We start from the raw sequence: 16,346 nt of genomic DNA, 5'->3' as shown, positions 1-16,346 counted from the left end.
GGGGAGAATGGGCGGAGGCGGGGAGGGGGGGGGTTCCCCAGTGACCAATAGGAAATTCGAGCGCTGAGGACCTGTTGCCGGGATTGGAGGGGGATGAGCCGGGGGTGGGGTGAATGGCCAAGAGTGGGAGAAACAGACCAGGAGAGACACAGACAGGGACAGGGAGACAAGAGAAGGGAGAGGGAGATGAACACAGACAGGAGGAGGACGCAGACAGACGGCCAGACACAGTCAGGGAAATACACAGGGAGAAAGAGGTGGAAAGATGAAGAGAATGAAAGAGGTAGAGAGAAGCAAAGTAAAGAGGAAGAGGAAGCAAGAATAACAGGAGGGAGTGAAGCCCGAGCTGGCCCCTGGTGGGGGGAATGTGGGTGGGGAGGAGTGGAATTGAGGTAGAGTTAATGAGGTGGAAATAAATTCAGGAAGGGCCCAAGTTATGCTGAAGGCTGCACTGAGGACAGCTCTTGGAAGTGAAGCTGGGCTTGGGCTCCTGCCTTAGGGATATGACAGAATGGTCTGCATTCCTTCATTCATCGAGCACCTACTATGTGCTTGGCTCTGTGAGGACTAAAAAAATTAATGTGGCAGGACCCCTGACCTGGTGGGGTTTAGGCCACTAGTGGGGGATGTTGTTAAGCAGCTAAGCAGTGTTGTCATCCACTAGGCAGGGAGTTCTACCAGCTGATGTTTAAGGTGCCTTCCAACTTTAGGATTCTGTGATTCATTCTAATAGGGAAGACAAGACACTGACACAAATAAATACAGTCCAGGAAGCATATAATAAATGCTAAAAAAAAATTGATGTAAACTAAGATGTGTTTTTGTTATTCCTCCATTCAAAAATCTTCACTGGCTTCTGATCACCTTGCTCCTTCAAACTCAAATTTAATTCAAAAATTTTGCCTGGCATTCAAGGCCCTCCACAAGCTGGTGGCAGCCTAGTTTCCCAACCTTTATCCCATAATTCCTCCATACCATTCACTCCAGCCAAACTGTAGTCCTAGGCCCAGGCCCTCTCACAGCCTGAAATGCACACTGAGCTCTTCCAGCCTGTATCTTGCTCACAACACTTCATAAGCCTAGAATGTCCTCCCTTCCTCCTTTTCACTTGCTGAACTCTTACTCATTCTTTAAAGCCAAACTCAAATACCACCTTTTCCTCATAGTCTTCATTACATGTTATAGAGACCTTCCCCTCCACCTTACAAAGTCTTTTGTTTTGCACCTCTCTGTGACATACATTCTGTAATACCATTGGTATCTCATCCCTCTTCTACACTTAAAAGTCCACTAGCAAAGAGTAGTAATAAGAGTTCCAGAATTGGAATTGACTTGAATTCTGGCTGTTACTCACTACCTATGGGATTTTGTACATTTTGCTTCTCTTCTTAGTTTTATTCTCTGTAAGCAATATTTTTGTGATTGCATTTCTCTAAAGTACCTTCTACTTCAAAATCTATAATACTGAATCACTAAATGTTGTTTCTCCTTCATACCAGCAGCACTTAATGTTTCTTGAATGAGTAATAATCAATCAATCAGTGATGGAAAGGGAGGGAATACTTGTGGCTGGATGATAGGGAAAATATCCAGGAGAAAGTAGAATTCAAGCTGGATCTTGAAGGATGGGTAGGCTTTCCACAAGCAAAAATGAGGGAGAGGGGGGAAAAGTCGGGGGGTGGTAACAGGTGGCAGAAAAGTATGAAATGATCAGAGGAAAGCAAATTGTCCCACTTGGCTGGACTGTCCATGTTGGGAAGCTGGAAAGTATTGTGAGATAAAGCTGGAAAGGAAGGTTGAAGCCAGCCCTTGAATGCCATGTTAGGGAGTTTGGACTTTATTTTGGAGAGTCATTGCTAATTTTTTAGTGGAAGTATGACAAGGTCATAGTGAAAATCCTGAGGTATAGTAGTCCTGAGGGGCTGGAGGCATAGAAAACAGGAAGCTATTGAAATAAATAGTCTAGCATAAAGGTAATGAAGATCTGAACTAAGTTAATGGGAATAAAGAGAATAAAGGCAAGAGTCAGAAGACATGGAAGGAAAAATCAAGAGTTAACGTTGGGATGGAGGAGGGAAGAATAAAAAGTCACAGCATCTCCCAAGTCATAGAATGTCAGAACTGCTTGGAGACTAGCCCAAACCTCTGGGATTTGCCCAAGGTCATACAACTACCTAGTCAGTGGCAGAGCCAGGGTTAGTACCCTGCTCTGGGGACTGCTAATATCGTGCTGTTTCTCCTACACCTTCGATGACTGGGGAAATAGTGGTTCTACTAACATCTGACAGTCTCTTATCTTACAAGCATGATGGGATCTGGATGACAGTGGATACTGAGCTGGTAGTACTAAATCAGTGAATCCATGTCAAAGTCTGGTGGGATGTCTCTATTGGAAGAACACAGGGATCTATCTTAGCCCTATTCTGTTTGATATTTTTTATCATTAAATTAGCTGGAAGCCTAGATGACATACTTATTGAATTTTTGGAAAAAGAAAGTTGTGATAGATAAATAGAATATTAGGTGGCAGAATAAGGATTTTAAAAGCATAGGATAAATCTAATATAAAATATATTAGACAATGGCGAAGATTATTTCTCACCTTTTAGTAGAGAAGTGATATGCTGTAGATACAGAAGGAAACTTACATTTCCAGTTACAACCTTATAATATAAATTGATTTTTACTGGACTGTATGTTTGTTCTAAGGGAGGGCTTTAATTTAGAAGAGGTGGTGGGGAAGTGGTAGATACAAAAACCAAAGTAAAGAGAAGAAAGAAAAGAGCATTAATGAAAACTTTTTAAAATAAAAAGAAAAGAACAGAGAGGGGCTCAGATAAGGGCCCAGATGAGCATGGCAATGTTGGTACAACCACACTAAAGTCGATGTAATAAAAAGAACAATCTCTATATCATGGATTCAAGATTTCAAGTATAATCCCCATTTTCTGGGCTTCTTGGCATGTAAAAATGTTCATGGTTGTTGACAATTTTTTAGCATATTGTAAAACAAACTTTGAAATGATAATGTAAAAATATATTAGACAGACATAAATTCAACTATCTCTACCTATAGAGTAATAAAATTAGGCCAAACCAAAAAAAAAAAAAAGTGAAGTAATTTACAAAAGGTTACATAGTCAGTAGAAGAGCAGGGATTTGAATCTCTGGTTTCAAATCCAGTAGGTGGCACAGTGGATAGAGCAATGGGCTTAGAAGCAGAGTCATCTGACTGGGTAAGTCACAGTTTCCTCATCTGTCAAATGAGCTAGAGAAGGAAATGACAAACCATTCCAGTATTTTTACCAAGAAAACCCCAAAATGGGGTCATGAAAAGTTAAACACAATTGAAATGACTGAACAACAATAACAAAACTGCTATAATGGAAGTTTAAAAAAAAATCTGCCACATAGTATAAGATGTTAAAAGCATGGATAGAAAACAGTTCATGTGAAAAAAGAAAAAAAAATCAATCTATCAATAGGCATTTATATGTCCATACTATGTCAGGCACTCCTACAAGGAACTGGAGTTTCGCAAAGAAAAGCAAAATCCCTGCTCTCAGGCACTTTACATGTTCAGGAAAATAACCATGTACACACACAGGTATAAAATAAAAGCAAGATGATTTTGGGTTGGGGAGGCATTAGAAACTGAGGGTATCAGAAAAAGCTTCATATATCAGATATCACTTGAAATAAATCTGACAGGAAACTAGGGATTCTAAGAGGCCAAGGTGAGGAGGGAGTGGATTCCAGGCATAGAGAACAGCAATGCAAAGACATGGAGATGGGAGAAGAAATGTATGAAAAATATAAAAATGCCAGTTTGGCTAGACTATGGAGGCTTACAGAGGAGTAATGTTAATTAAGCCTGGAAGGCTAGAGTGGTTCCAGCTTAAACAAGGCTTTCAATAACAAACAGAAAAGTTTGCATTTTATCCTAGAAGAAACAGGGTGTCAATGGTGCTTAATGAGTGGGGAAGTGACATGATCAGAGTTTGGCAGCAGTTAGGAAGATGAATTGAAGTGGGGAGAAACTTGAAGTAAGGGAACGGATTAGAAAACTATTGTAGTAGGTGAGATATGATGAAATCCTGAAATAGAGTGGTGGTTGTATGGGTAGAGAGGAGATGATGGATTTGAGAAATGTTGGAGAGATCAAAATGACAAGATTTGACACCAAAATGGATGTATGGAGTCAATGAAAGTGAGGAGTAGAGAATGACACTGAGGATGAGAACCTGGATGACTGGAAGGATGGTCATGCTCTCAACAGAAATAAGAAAGTCTGAAAGAGGGATGGATGTGAGGAGGAAAGATAAGGAGTGCTGTTTTTGGATGTGTTGCATTTGAGATGATTATGGCACATCCAATTTGAAGTGTTTGATAGGCAGTTGGTGATGTAGGAATGGATCTAGGGATAAACATTAGAATGGGCTATATAGGTCTGGGAGTCATGTGCACAGAAATGAAAATGAAATCCACAAAATCTGATGAAGTCACCAAGAGAGAATGTAGAGAGAAGAAAAGAGGTCCCAGGACAGAGTCTTAGGAAGACACTCATCGTTGATGCCTATGATGTAGATGATAAACCAGTAAAGGTACCTGGGAAGAAGTGGTGAGACAGGAAAGAAGACGAGGAGACAGAGACAGAGACAGAGACAGAGAGAGACAAAGACAGAGGTGTTATTAAAAAAAAAAACAGAAAGGAGAAGTATCCAGGGGAAGAGGGTGATCAGCACTGTAAAAGGCTCCAAGGAGGTCAAGATAGATGAAAATTGAGGAAAGATTATCAGATCTAGTAATTTAGAGATCAATGGTAATTTTGGGAAGAGCAGTTTCAATTGAGTAATGAAGTCTGAAGCCAAATTACAAAAAGTTGAGAATCAGGAGAGAGGAGAGGAAGTGGAGGCGATGAGTAGATTGTTTTTTCTAGGAATTTGGCTGTGAAAGGTTGGAGAGAGAGAAGATTTTAGCTCAAAAGGATGACAGTTAAATGAGATAATATTTGGAAAGCACTTAGTAGAGTGCCTGGTTCATAGCAGACACTTAAAAATGTTCTTTTCTCCCTTGTGGTTTAGTAAGGTTTTGTACAGAATGAGGGTGACTTAGGTGTGTTTGTCAGCACCAGGAATTGAACAAACATATAGGGAGAGGATGAAGATTAGAAAGAGAAGGGATGATTGAGAGAGAGGGCAAATTGTTGGAAAAGGCAGGACTGGATGGTATACAAAGGTACAAGAAAAGGGGTTGGTCTTGGTGAAGAGAATTACCACCTCTTCTTCAGAAACTAGAATAAAAGAAGAGACAAGAGTGGTTGGTATCAAGAGGTTGTGAGGTGTAGAGGAAGAAAGATGAAATTGCAGAGAATGGCCTACATTTTCTCATTAAAATATGAGAAGTCATTGGCTGAGAGGGTTGGAGGAGGAGGAGGTGGTTCGTGAGTCTTGAGGAGAGAAGAGAAGGTTTGAAATAATTGATACGGAGCTTAGGATAGAGAATCATTCCCATGATCTAAAAAAAATAAATAAACCTAGGAGTTTTAATAAGATAGCATGATATGTTGGACAGAGTCTTGGAGTCTTGGAGAACTGGGATCAAAACCTTGATTTAACACTCACTAGCTTATTAAATCTCTCTGAACTTGTTTCTTTACCTGTAAAATGGAGATATTAATACACATACTTCCTATCTTATGAGGTTGTTGTGACAAAACTATGTATTCTTTAAACCTTAAAGCGTGATATGTGATCTACTATTATAATAATAGCTAGCCTGTATATAGCACTTCAAAGTTTGCAAAACACTTTACATGTTTATATCACTTAATCATCACAACAAACCTGTGGAGTAGGTGCTCTTATCCTCATTTTATAGATGAGATAGAGCAAGGTTAGGAGACTTGCTTAATATCATAAATCTAAGTGTCTTAGGAAGGATTTGAACTCAGATCTTCCTGACTCTGAGTCTAGCTCTTTATCCACTGGACCATCTAGCTGCCAAGCTCATTGTGAATTAACAGTGTGACATGGTAGCCAAAAATCTTAATGTGATCCTGAGCTGCATTGAAAGTTATACTTCGGAGAACAAGGCTATCTTTCCCTCATCTGACCACTTCTGAGATATTTTGTTTAGTTCTGAGTGATGGTCCCCCAGCTACTTATTTCCCTGGTCAGACCACCTCTAGAATATTTAGAATGTTATTGACAAACTAGAGTTTAGCCAAAGGAGATTGACCAGGATAGCGAGGTGACAAGACTATTTCACCATAAAAGTCTCAGTTGAAGGAACTGAGGATGGTTAACCTGAGTAATAAATAACTTGTGGTTAAGGGGGGGGGGCACATTAGCAGATGTCTTTGGGCATTTGGTGGTGTTTCACCTTCAAGACACATTCAATTTACTCTGCTTGGCCCCAGAGGACAGAAGCCAAAGCAATATATTGAAGTTGCAAAGGGGCAGATTTCTGCTTCCTATGCTACAAAATTTCCTAATAACTTTTCATTTCTAAAAATGGAATGGGCTGCTTTAGGAGGCAACAAGTTTCACAAAACAGAAGATCTTTAAGAAGAGAATGGGGGGCGGCTAGGTGGCACAGTGGATAAAGCACCGGCCCTGGATTCAGGAGTACCTGAGTTCAAATCCGACCTCAGACACTTGACACTTACCAGCTGTGTGACCCTGGGCAAGTCGCTTAACCCCCATTGCCCCGCAAAACAAACAAAAAAACAAAGAAGAGAATGAATAATTATTTCTTAGGTTCACTGTTGAGGAAGATTCTTGTTTCAGGATAGATTGAAACGGACGATCTCTGAGGTCTCATGCAGTTCTAAGGTTCTGTAATATATTTTAGAATTAGAAGCCCAATTGAGATCTAGAAAAGGGGACAAGAAAAAGCAGTGTCCTGGAAGACAAGGAAGAGAAATGAAAGTGATCAAAAAATAATAAAGCTATTGTTGGTCATTAGGAGATCTTTAGTGATCTTTGGGTGGCTAGGTGAACAGCTGGGTGGCACAGTGGATAGAGCACTGATCCTGGAGGCATGAAGACCTGCATTCAAATTCATCCTCAAACACTACTTCGCTGTGTGACCCTGGGAAAGTCATTTAACCCTGTTTGCCTCAACTGTCAAATGAGCTGGAGAAAGAAATGGTAAACCACTCCAGTATCTTTGCCAAGAAAACTCCAAATGGGGTCACGAAGAATTAGACACCATTGAAATTACTGAACATCAACAACAACAAAGTGATGTTTGAGAGATCAGTTTCAACAGAGGGGCAGCTAAGTGGTGAAGTGGATAAAGCACTGGCCCTGGAGTCAGGAAGGTGTGAGTTTAAATCTCACCTCAGATACTTACTAGCTGTGTGATACTGGACAAGTCACTTAACCCCAATTGCCTTAAACGTCTGGGGCCATCATCTGGTCATCCTGATGTATATCTAGCCACTGGACCTAGATGGCTCTGGAGGAAAGAGTGAGGTTGGTGACATTGCACAGCCCTCCCTCACTTAAATCCAATTCAGCACAAGTCATGACATAACCTCCTGATGTTATGGTACTCTTCAAGAATGAAGGACAAACAATAACAATTTCAACAGGGTTCTATAAGCAGACTCCAAATTGCAAGGGGTTGAGGATTAATTGAATGAGTGATGATGCAATGGAGTCAATGAAGGTAAACTACTCTCATATGAAGTTTGATAAAAATAGGGAAATCAAAAAGAAGAGAGGTTATGAAAGGAGAAGTAGCACAGTAGTTTTAAAGGTTAGGAAGGGAAAAAAAGGTTTATTGTTGGTTTGGGGGGATTCTTTTGTTATTAGGATAGAGAAAACATGAATATTCATAGGAAGAGGGAACAGAGTAAGGAGAGCTTGGAAGAGAGGGAGAGAGAGAGAGAGAGAGAGAGATGATTGTCAGAGTGTGGTCCTGAGGAAGTGGGAATAAGGACATCAGGTGGAGGGATTGATGCAAAGGAAAGGAATCGAGGAATGGTAAAGCTATAGATATGATTTGTCGATTGATTGAATGTAGGGAACAGTTAGTTAAAGAGTGAAGAGTTGAGAATATGGTTCTGAGCCTGGATAACTGGGAGAATGGTGGTGTTGGCAATCTCAAAAAATCAGAAAGACAGACAGAGAGGCAGAGAGGCAGATTTTGAAGGGAAGATAATGAATTCACTTTAGGACATGTTAATTTGGGCCCAGTATCAAATTTAAAGAGGCCTGGTCTCTTTTGAGAAACTACATAGCATTTTTTTAAATCATAAAAGTATTTTGTTATTTTCCAGGAATCCTTGAAGGAAGCTAAGGATTCTTAGAGGATTTGGTAAGGCCAGATTTGTAGTGTTTGCTGATTTTTGAGGCATGAATGCTCACACTAAAAATTTAACAATCAGCTTTCTCTCTCTTTGGAGCTGGCTCCAACCCACCCATGACAGAGACTTATCTGGTATGCTTGGCACCTAGCATTGTGCCTGGCACATGGTAGGTGTTTAATAAATATTTATTGAATTGAATTGGAGGCCACTAGGTGGAACAGTGGATAAAACACTGGCCCTGGATTCAGGAGGACCTGAGTTCAAATCCAACCTCAGATACGTGTCACTTACCAGCTGTGTGACCCTGGGCAAGTCACTTAACCCTCATTGCCCCACCAAAAAAAAAAAAGTTGAATTGGTTTGAATTAAATTACAGGTAGCTCAAAGGCAACTGGGAGGCCCTCATGGGCCTAAACAAGGTGCAACATATTACCAAAACTGCAAAAAGTGGTGCAGAAGATAGAATTCAGGAAAAAGGAAAGGATACTAGATGGACAGCCTTAGGGCTGCACTGATGCCCAACAAATGTTAAAAGACCTGGATGAAAGCTTCCCGCACTTTGGGGTAGCTATACTTCTCTAGTCTCTGAACTTTGCTTCCCATCTCCTGCCTCTGTGCTTTTGTACAGGCTGTTAACATTTAAAGAAATGATGGAGAAAATGTTAATAGTGTAAATTAAACTAAAAAATGTGTCATGTATACATTTCCTCCCTGGTAAGGAGCTTATGTTCTACTAGGGGAGACAACATACCAAACATTCTGAGCAGGGAGAAAGCATTAACAATAAGGGGATGGAGGAAAAAGGGAAGTGGCCCTGGATTCAGGAGGACCTGAGTTCAAATTTGGCCTCAGACACTTGACACTTACTAGCTGTGTGACCCTGGGCAAGTCACTTAACCCTCATTGCCCCACTAAAAAAAAAAGAGTTGAATTGGTTTGAATTATATAGGTAGAGAAATATTCCAGTTTATGAAATCAAATATCTGTTGACATATTGAAGTAGGAATTTGTTCCATTGGTAGTAGAACCAACTAGAGATGGTCAACAGGTCCTAGAGAAGCAAATCTAGTTAGCACTTGAGGGGGATGAGGAGACTGGGGATAGAAATATAGATCTAAGATTCATCTCTACTGATATGAATCAGTAGAGGTGAAAATTGGATCCACAGGAGTAGATCAGATCACCAAGGAAGAGAGAATGAGAGAGTTGGTCTAAAGGCAAATAAGGGAAGTTCATACTTAGGGGGCAAAAGCAAGAATAGGAAGAACAAAGTGCACTGAGGAGAAGGAGTCAGAGAGGTAGAAAGAGAAGCAGGAGAACCCAGGAGCCAAGGGAGGGGAGTTACCTAAAAGGAGGAGGTAGGCGATAATGACAAGTGAAGTCGAGGGGGACAGGGACTGAAGAAGGCCCTTGGATTGGGTCAGTAATGGCCTTTGAGAGAAGTTGCCAGAGAGTTGTGGGGAAAGAAGCCAGAGGCTGAGGAGAGAGTTCATCATGACGTGGAAGTTGAGGAACAAGAGGATTGAAGTGGACTTTGGAAAGTGATATGAAGAAACGGAGAGGATGGTATGAGTATATATTGGAAAGTGAGTGAAGTTGGTGGTTCTATAATACAGAAGTGTCATTAGCCAGCAAGGAGCGTGTGTTAAACCCCTGCTCCACCCCAATGATAAAGGCTAAAAGATAAAAAGGTGAATGTAGAAATCAGAAAAGTACATTGCAATAGCTTAATGGTGGGTCTGCCTGTCACGAGTCTCCCCCAACTCTACTCTATCTTCCATACAGCCTTCAGAGTGATTCTCTAAAGCATCGCTCTGACCATGTCACTCCTCTACTCACTGTCCTGTGGCCCCTTATCACCTCCAGGACCCAATACAAAATTCTGTGGCATCTTATGTGTACATCTGATATGCACACAGGCACTGTTCGGTCAAATGACACTGGCATCCCAGCTGTTGCCTGAACAAGACACTCCATTCCTCTGCTCTGGGCACTTTCTCCCCATGCCTACAATGCTCTCCTTCTTCACCTCTGCCTTCTGGCTTCCTGTCTATTTTCAAGTCTTAGCTAAAATCCTACCTGCTAAAGGAAGCCTTTCCCAATTCCTCTCAGTTCTGGTGCTTTCCCTCTCTTATTTCTTGTTTGTCCTGTATCTATCTTGTTTGCACAAGCTCCTTTTGCATGCTGTCTCCCCCATTAGATTGAGAGTTCCTTGAGGGTAGGGAGGTCTTGCCTTTTTTGTATCCCCAGTGATTAGCCCAGCGCCTGGCACATAGTAGGCATTTAATAAAAGCTTATTTACCGATTGACTGACAATAGCAGTATCTAATGAAAGCCAGGTTTCTATTCCAGGAAAATCTGTACTATGATCACTTTGCCACCTTGAGCAAAGCACTTTCCTCTCTCTGGGCCTCAGTTTCCCCCAACTGTGAAATGAGAAGGTTGGCCTGAATGAAGGGTGCATAGTCTCTGTTGTTTCATAGACCCTTTTGGCAGTCTAATGAAATCTATGGATCCCTTCTCATTTAAATTCCTGGAACAAAATACACTGAGAGAACTCTAGAAAATCAACTAAAAAACCAGCTGAAACAGTTAACAACTTCCAGATGAATTTTGTTATTATTTTTCTAGCTCTTTAAAAAAATTCTTTGGTAGTTTGATTAATATGGCACATAATAAGTTAATTAACTTCAGTAATATTGTTATTTTTATTATATTGACTACCCATGTGCAATTAGTATTTCTCCAATTGTTTAGATCTGTCTTTATTTGTGTGAAAAGCATTTTGTAGCTGTGTTCATATGATCCCTGGGTTTGTCTTGGCAGGTAGACTCCCAAGTACTTTATATTGTCTGCAGTTATTTTAAATGGAATTGCTCCTTAAATGTTTGGTAGAATACAATTGTAAACCCATCTGGTCCTGGATATTTTATCTTAGGGAGCTCATTGATGGCTTGTTCAATTTATTTTTTCTAAAATAGGGTTATTTAAGGATTCTATTTTCTCTTCTGTTAGTTTGATCAGTTTATATTTTTATAAATCTATTTCCCTTAGAGTGTCAGTATTACTAGCATATAATTGGGCAAAATAACTCCTAATAATTGTTTTAATTTCATCTTCATTGGTGGCATATTCATCCTATTCATTTTTGATACTACTAATTTCATTTTCTTTTTTTCTTTTTTTAATCAAATTAACCTAAAGAAGTGTGTGTGTGGGGGGGAGGGAGTAAAACTGAGCTATGGAAGAGAAGGGAACTATTGAGAAGGGCCATCAGCTCTACAGGCATATTAGAGCATAAGGCCCAGGTTGCTGCCCTTAAAGCACTCACATACCGTCAGGGAAGATCTGAGCAAAGGCTTGCTCTTTCTCCAACTCTCGCTACAGGTGCCTATCTATCCACTGACACACAATATAATCTACTGTTTTGTTTCCAGTAACCAGAATTTTACTTCAAACAAAAAGAGGCCAGGGGTTAACTAGGGAAAGATATAAACGTAAACCTAGGCAGGGAGTCCACCTTCTGCCTAAACCAGGAGTTCTTAACTTTTTTTGAGTGATGGACCCCTTTGGAAGTCTGATGAAATCTATGGACTCCTTCTCAAAATGTTTAAAAAACACACACAAAAAAAAACAACCAAACAAACAAACAAAGACACATATAGTTTAAGAAACTGCTTAGTTTCAGCTAAAGGTTAGTAAAAATAAAGTTGTAATTTTTCTTCTATCCTAGTTTATAGACCCTCTCCAGTCCCGTCCCCACCCCACCCCCCAAAATCTATGCATTTTAGATCCCAAACTAAGTACTCTTTGCCTAAATATTAGAAATTTTTGCTAACCGGGAGCTCTGATTGATTGTTACTGAATTCAGCTTTTTGTCTAAAAAACTCCATAAAGCAGCAGAGGAGGGAATAATATGTACCTTAGAGGCTATTAAATATTGTAGATAGGCTTAAAATGAGCTAATTCTTATAACCAGGTATTATATTAATGGCAGCTAGGTGGTTCAGTGGATAGAGTTCTGGGCCTGAAGTCAAGAAGACCTGAGTTCACTTACCAGCTGTGTGACCCTGGACAAGTCACTTAACCCTGTTTGCCTCAACTGTCAAATGAATTGGAGAAGGAAATGGCAAACCACTTCAATATCTTTGCCAAGAAAACCCCAAATGAGGTCATGAAGAGTTGGACACAACTGAACAACAAATTACATTAACACATTTTATAAAATGATTGAATCTTTAAAAAAATTTTTTTTTGTAATCTCAGAACTTTACTATAGTGCCCTGCACTTAGGAACTAGGGCTTGATAAATGGTTGTTGAATTGAAAACTGTATTGAATTGAGGTCAAACGAGATAGTGGAAAGAACAATGGACTCAAAGACAGCAGATCTGAATGCTTGTTTTGGGTCTGTCATTAACTAGTTGTGTGACTTTGCAGTATTCACTTCACCTTCCTAGTCCTTAGTTTCCCTGTCCGTAATGTGAGGGACTTGGATTTGATAATCACTAAGGTTCCTTCCCTCTCTAAAAACTCTATGACAGACCCCCATACACATGTTCACTACTTTAGATAAAATAAATGTTAAGATGTGGACTTTCAATCAAATAAATTAGAGGGTGATTCTTCAGTTTTCAAAAAGATTTGCCAAAGAGCTTCTTTAAATGATGTACAATTTAAAAAATATAATGTGGTATATGTAGTATGGTGGTATCAAACTCAAACAGAAACAGAGATCCCTACACTATCCATTAGGATCCCTACTTTGAAAACCCCTTATTAACATTATCTATATTTTATTTATTTTGTTAACTATTTCCCAATTTTGTTTTATTCTGGTTCTAGCCATACTCAGGGAGTATAGGCAAATGTTAGATATCTCTGGTGTGGTGGAAAGAAGGCTCGTGTGAAACTTACAAGGTCTGGGCTCCAATCCAGGCTCCACAGTTTACTACCCCCTTTCCCTCTCAGGGTCTCATCTTCTCATATTAATGGAGTGGTCCTTGAAAGCCCAGGATCTAATCACCAAAAAGGAGCCAATAAAGAGCAGTTCGGCTAACTGTAAAAGACGCAGGTGGTTTCTTTATGAGATGCAAATTATTCTCTTGAATGAATCAGAAAGAAAACAATAGAATGAGAACTAGAATAAGAAGCCTCAGGACTGTTTTTGAAAGTCAATTCTGGGGCAGCTAGGTGGCTCAGCACTCAGCTGATAGAGTACTGACTGTGGAGTCAGAAGGACCTGAGTTCAAATCCGCCTTAGACACTTGACACTTACTAGCTGTGTGAGCCTGGGCAAGTCACTTAACCCTGATTGCCTCATTCCCTCCCCCCAAAAAAAGTCAGTTCACCGAGTGAACCATAGGCCAGCCCAACTCAAAGAGAAGCCCCAATGCTGACTGACTGGAGGAGCAAAAGAAGCATGAATCTGGAGGTGATGTTCTAAAAAGCCATGTGAGACATCAGAAGTGCAGGATGGGGCACCAAAAAAAAAAAAAAAGGAGGTGGAGAGAAGCTGTTTGGGCTACTGGGGTTAAAGTACATTGGAAAAGAAGCTCTACTGTTGAAATCCCCACTACAGACCCCCAAGGCTATAGTACTGGACCTCTTGTTTTTCCTTGACTCCCATCTGGGGAGCCTGAAGCCTTTCCCTCCAGGTGTGGGCTTGGGAAGGATTTTTTTCTTGCTTCCTTTTAAATGTCTATTTCTTCTTTATAAACAGTGGCAACCACCAGAAATTACTCACTGGAAATTGCTAGTACTTACTGTGATTAGAGTTGGGAAGAAGCAACTAGAAAACAACCCCAAAGAAGAGATATAGATTTAACACAGATGTTTTGCCAGAAACACTTTCTCTGCTGGGGGTTCAAAACTAACAAAAAAGATAAAGAGACTTGTAGAAAGAGGATTTACATCCAAAATAAAGAACAAAAAGAGTGGCTAAGCCACCCTCATCACCATAAAAACACATATATAAACTCTCAGTCCCTTCAACCTCCAAATGTATAATCCTAGTTTTCTACTACTAATTTAATCTTTAGTAAGTCAATTCATCTTTGTGACTCAGGCTCCCCATCTATAAAACTTAGCTGAACTTGATGATCTATTCCTGTTCAAATTTCTAAAGGTCCTGTGTTATTCTTTTTTTTTTTTTTAAGTGAGGCAATTGGGGTTAAGTGACTTGCCCAGGGTCACACAGCTAGTAAGTGTTAAGTGTCTGAGGCCGGATTTGAACTCAGGTACTCCTGACTCCAGGGCCAGTGCTCTATCCACTGCTCACCCAGCTGCCCCCTGTGTTATTCTTTACAGGAATATATTTGTACATACCTGTAGAAAAAGTGTTCTTCATTGTCTTTATTGAGAATGGAGGCAGGACAGTGATGTCCACAAACCCTTGGAGTCCCTCTGTGTTCTTTCAGTCCCAGACTTCAACCCATTTCATGCTTCTTTCTTCATCTATACCTATAGGCTCTCCCCACATAGCCCTCTGATTCTCCCCACTTCAGAGCACTCTGAAGGAAAGAATAGTATTTTTCCATACCTGCTTCTTCAACCATATCTTACATCCCAGGGCCCCATTAGCCCTGAATTTCATTTAGATTGTCACCATCACTGTCAGTTTCTCCACTCTGCTCCAATTTACTCTTGTCTAGCCCTATCTCCCTCCCACTACACAGTATAGTCAGACCTTTGTTCTTACCATCATTCACAAAATGTTTTACTTCCTTGATCAAAGTGATTCCTTATCTGTTCATAACTACCTATCTTTAATCTGTTTATGTGCCTTATTTCTTTTTTTTTCCTTTTTTTTTTTTTGGCTGGGCAATGGGGGTTAAGTGACTTGCCCAGGGTCACACAGCTAGTAAGTGTCAAGTGTCTGAGGCTGGATTTGAACTCAGGTCCTCCTGAATCCAGGGCTGGTGCTTTATCCACTGTGCCACCTAGCTGCCCCCATGTGCCTTATTTCTGCTGAACCTCTTTTCATCTTCACCATGTCCTCTATCTCTACTATCCCTCAGTGTTTTTCCAGACCATCACCCCTGCTGCCCTGGCACATAGTAGGCACCAAATGAATTCTTATTTCTTTCCTCTTTCCTTCTTCTAGGACCTCGAATGAGAAAGACAGGAGTGAGATGTAGAACGATTGCTTTGGTGGATTGTATGGCCCAGTGATTGTAGGAGCTATACGCAGAAGGAGATGGGAGGGGATGGGTTAGAGGTTATAAGTGGAGGAACTGACCTTGGTGAAAAGTGCCACCTCTTCATTAGAGATTGGAGTAAAGGAGAAGAGAATGGAGGATGATATGAAAGGGTTTGGGGAAACAGAGTAGGGAAAAGAGGATACAATTTTCCCTTCTCAATCAACCTTAGTGTCAACAATTCAACTTTATCCTATCTTCTACTCTTAAATCCCTTGTCCCTTAGTCTCACCCATGCTTTTGCCTTGCCAGATCTCAACAATGAGGTTACTCATTGTCTTTTTCTGCACCTACTTGCATTCAGCTGAATAGTGCTGGAAGAAGTGAAACAATTGTGCTTACTAGGTCCACTAAAATTTTATATTATAAAATGGCAATGAGGAAAGGCAGGGTTGGGTAATGAGTGGAGATCCAGTCTTGGAGTTGAGAGAGAGAGAGAGAGAGAGAGAGAGAGAGAGAGAGAGAGAGAGAGGAGGGGGGAGAGAGAGAGAGAGGAGGGGAGAGAGAGAGAGAGGAGGGGAGAGAGAGAGAGAGAGAGAGAGAGAGAGAGAGAGAGAGAGAGAGAGAGAGAGAGAGAGAGGTATATGCCAGGCAAGTGACCTCAGTGCTCCCAGGAAACTTTCCAAAACTACAAGTTGCAGAGCAAGAGTTGATCCAAATTGGTAGAGGGAATTTCCTCACCTGGAGCCTCCTATTAATGAAATCAGACACCCAGTACAAAATGTCAACTGGATATTTTCACAAGGAAATCCTTTGACTCTTCCCTAATTGACTTCTTATTGCATTCTCTGCAGCAGTTGTCCTGAACTTTCTTTTTTCTCTTGCTGT

Source organism: Dromiciops gliroides, chromosome 4 (assembly GCF_019393635.1).
Source record: "Dromiciops gliroides isolate mDroGli1 chromosome 4, mDroGli1.pri, whole genome shotgun sequence".
Taxonomy (NCBI): domain Eukaryota; kingdom Metazoa; phylum Chordata; class Mammalia; order Microbiotheria; family Microbiotheriidae; genus Dromiciops; species Dromiciops gliroides.
The sequence above is the reverse complement of the archived record's forward strand: the minus strand, read 5'-3'. Positions refer to the sequence as shown.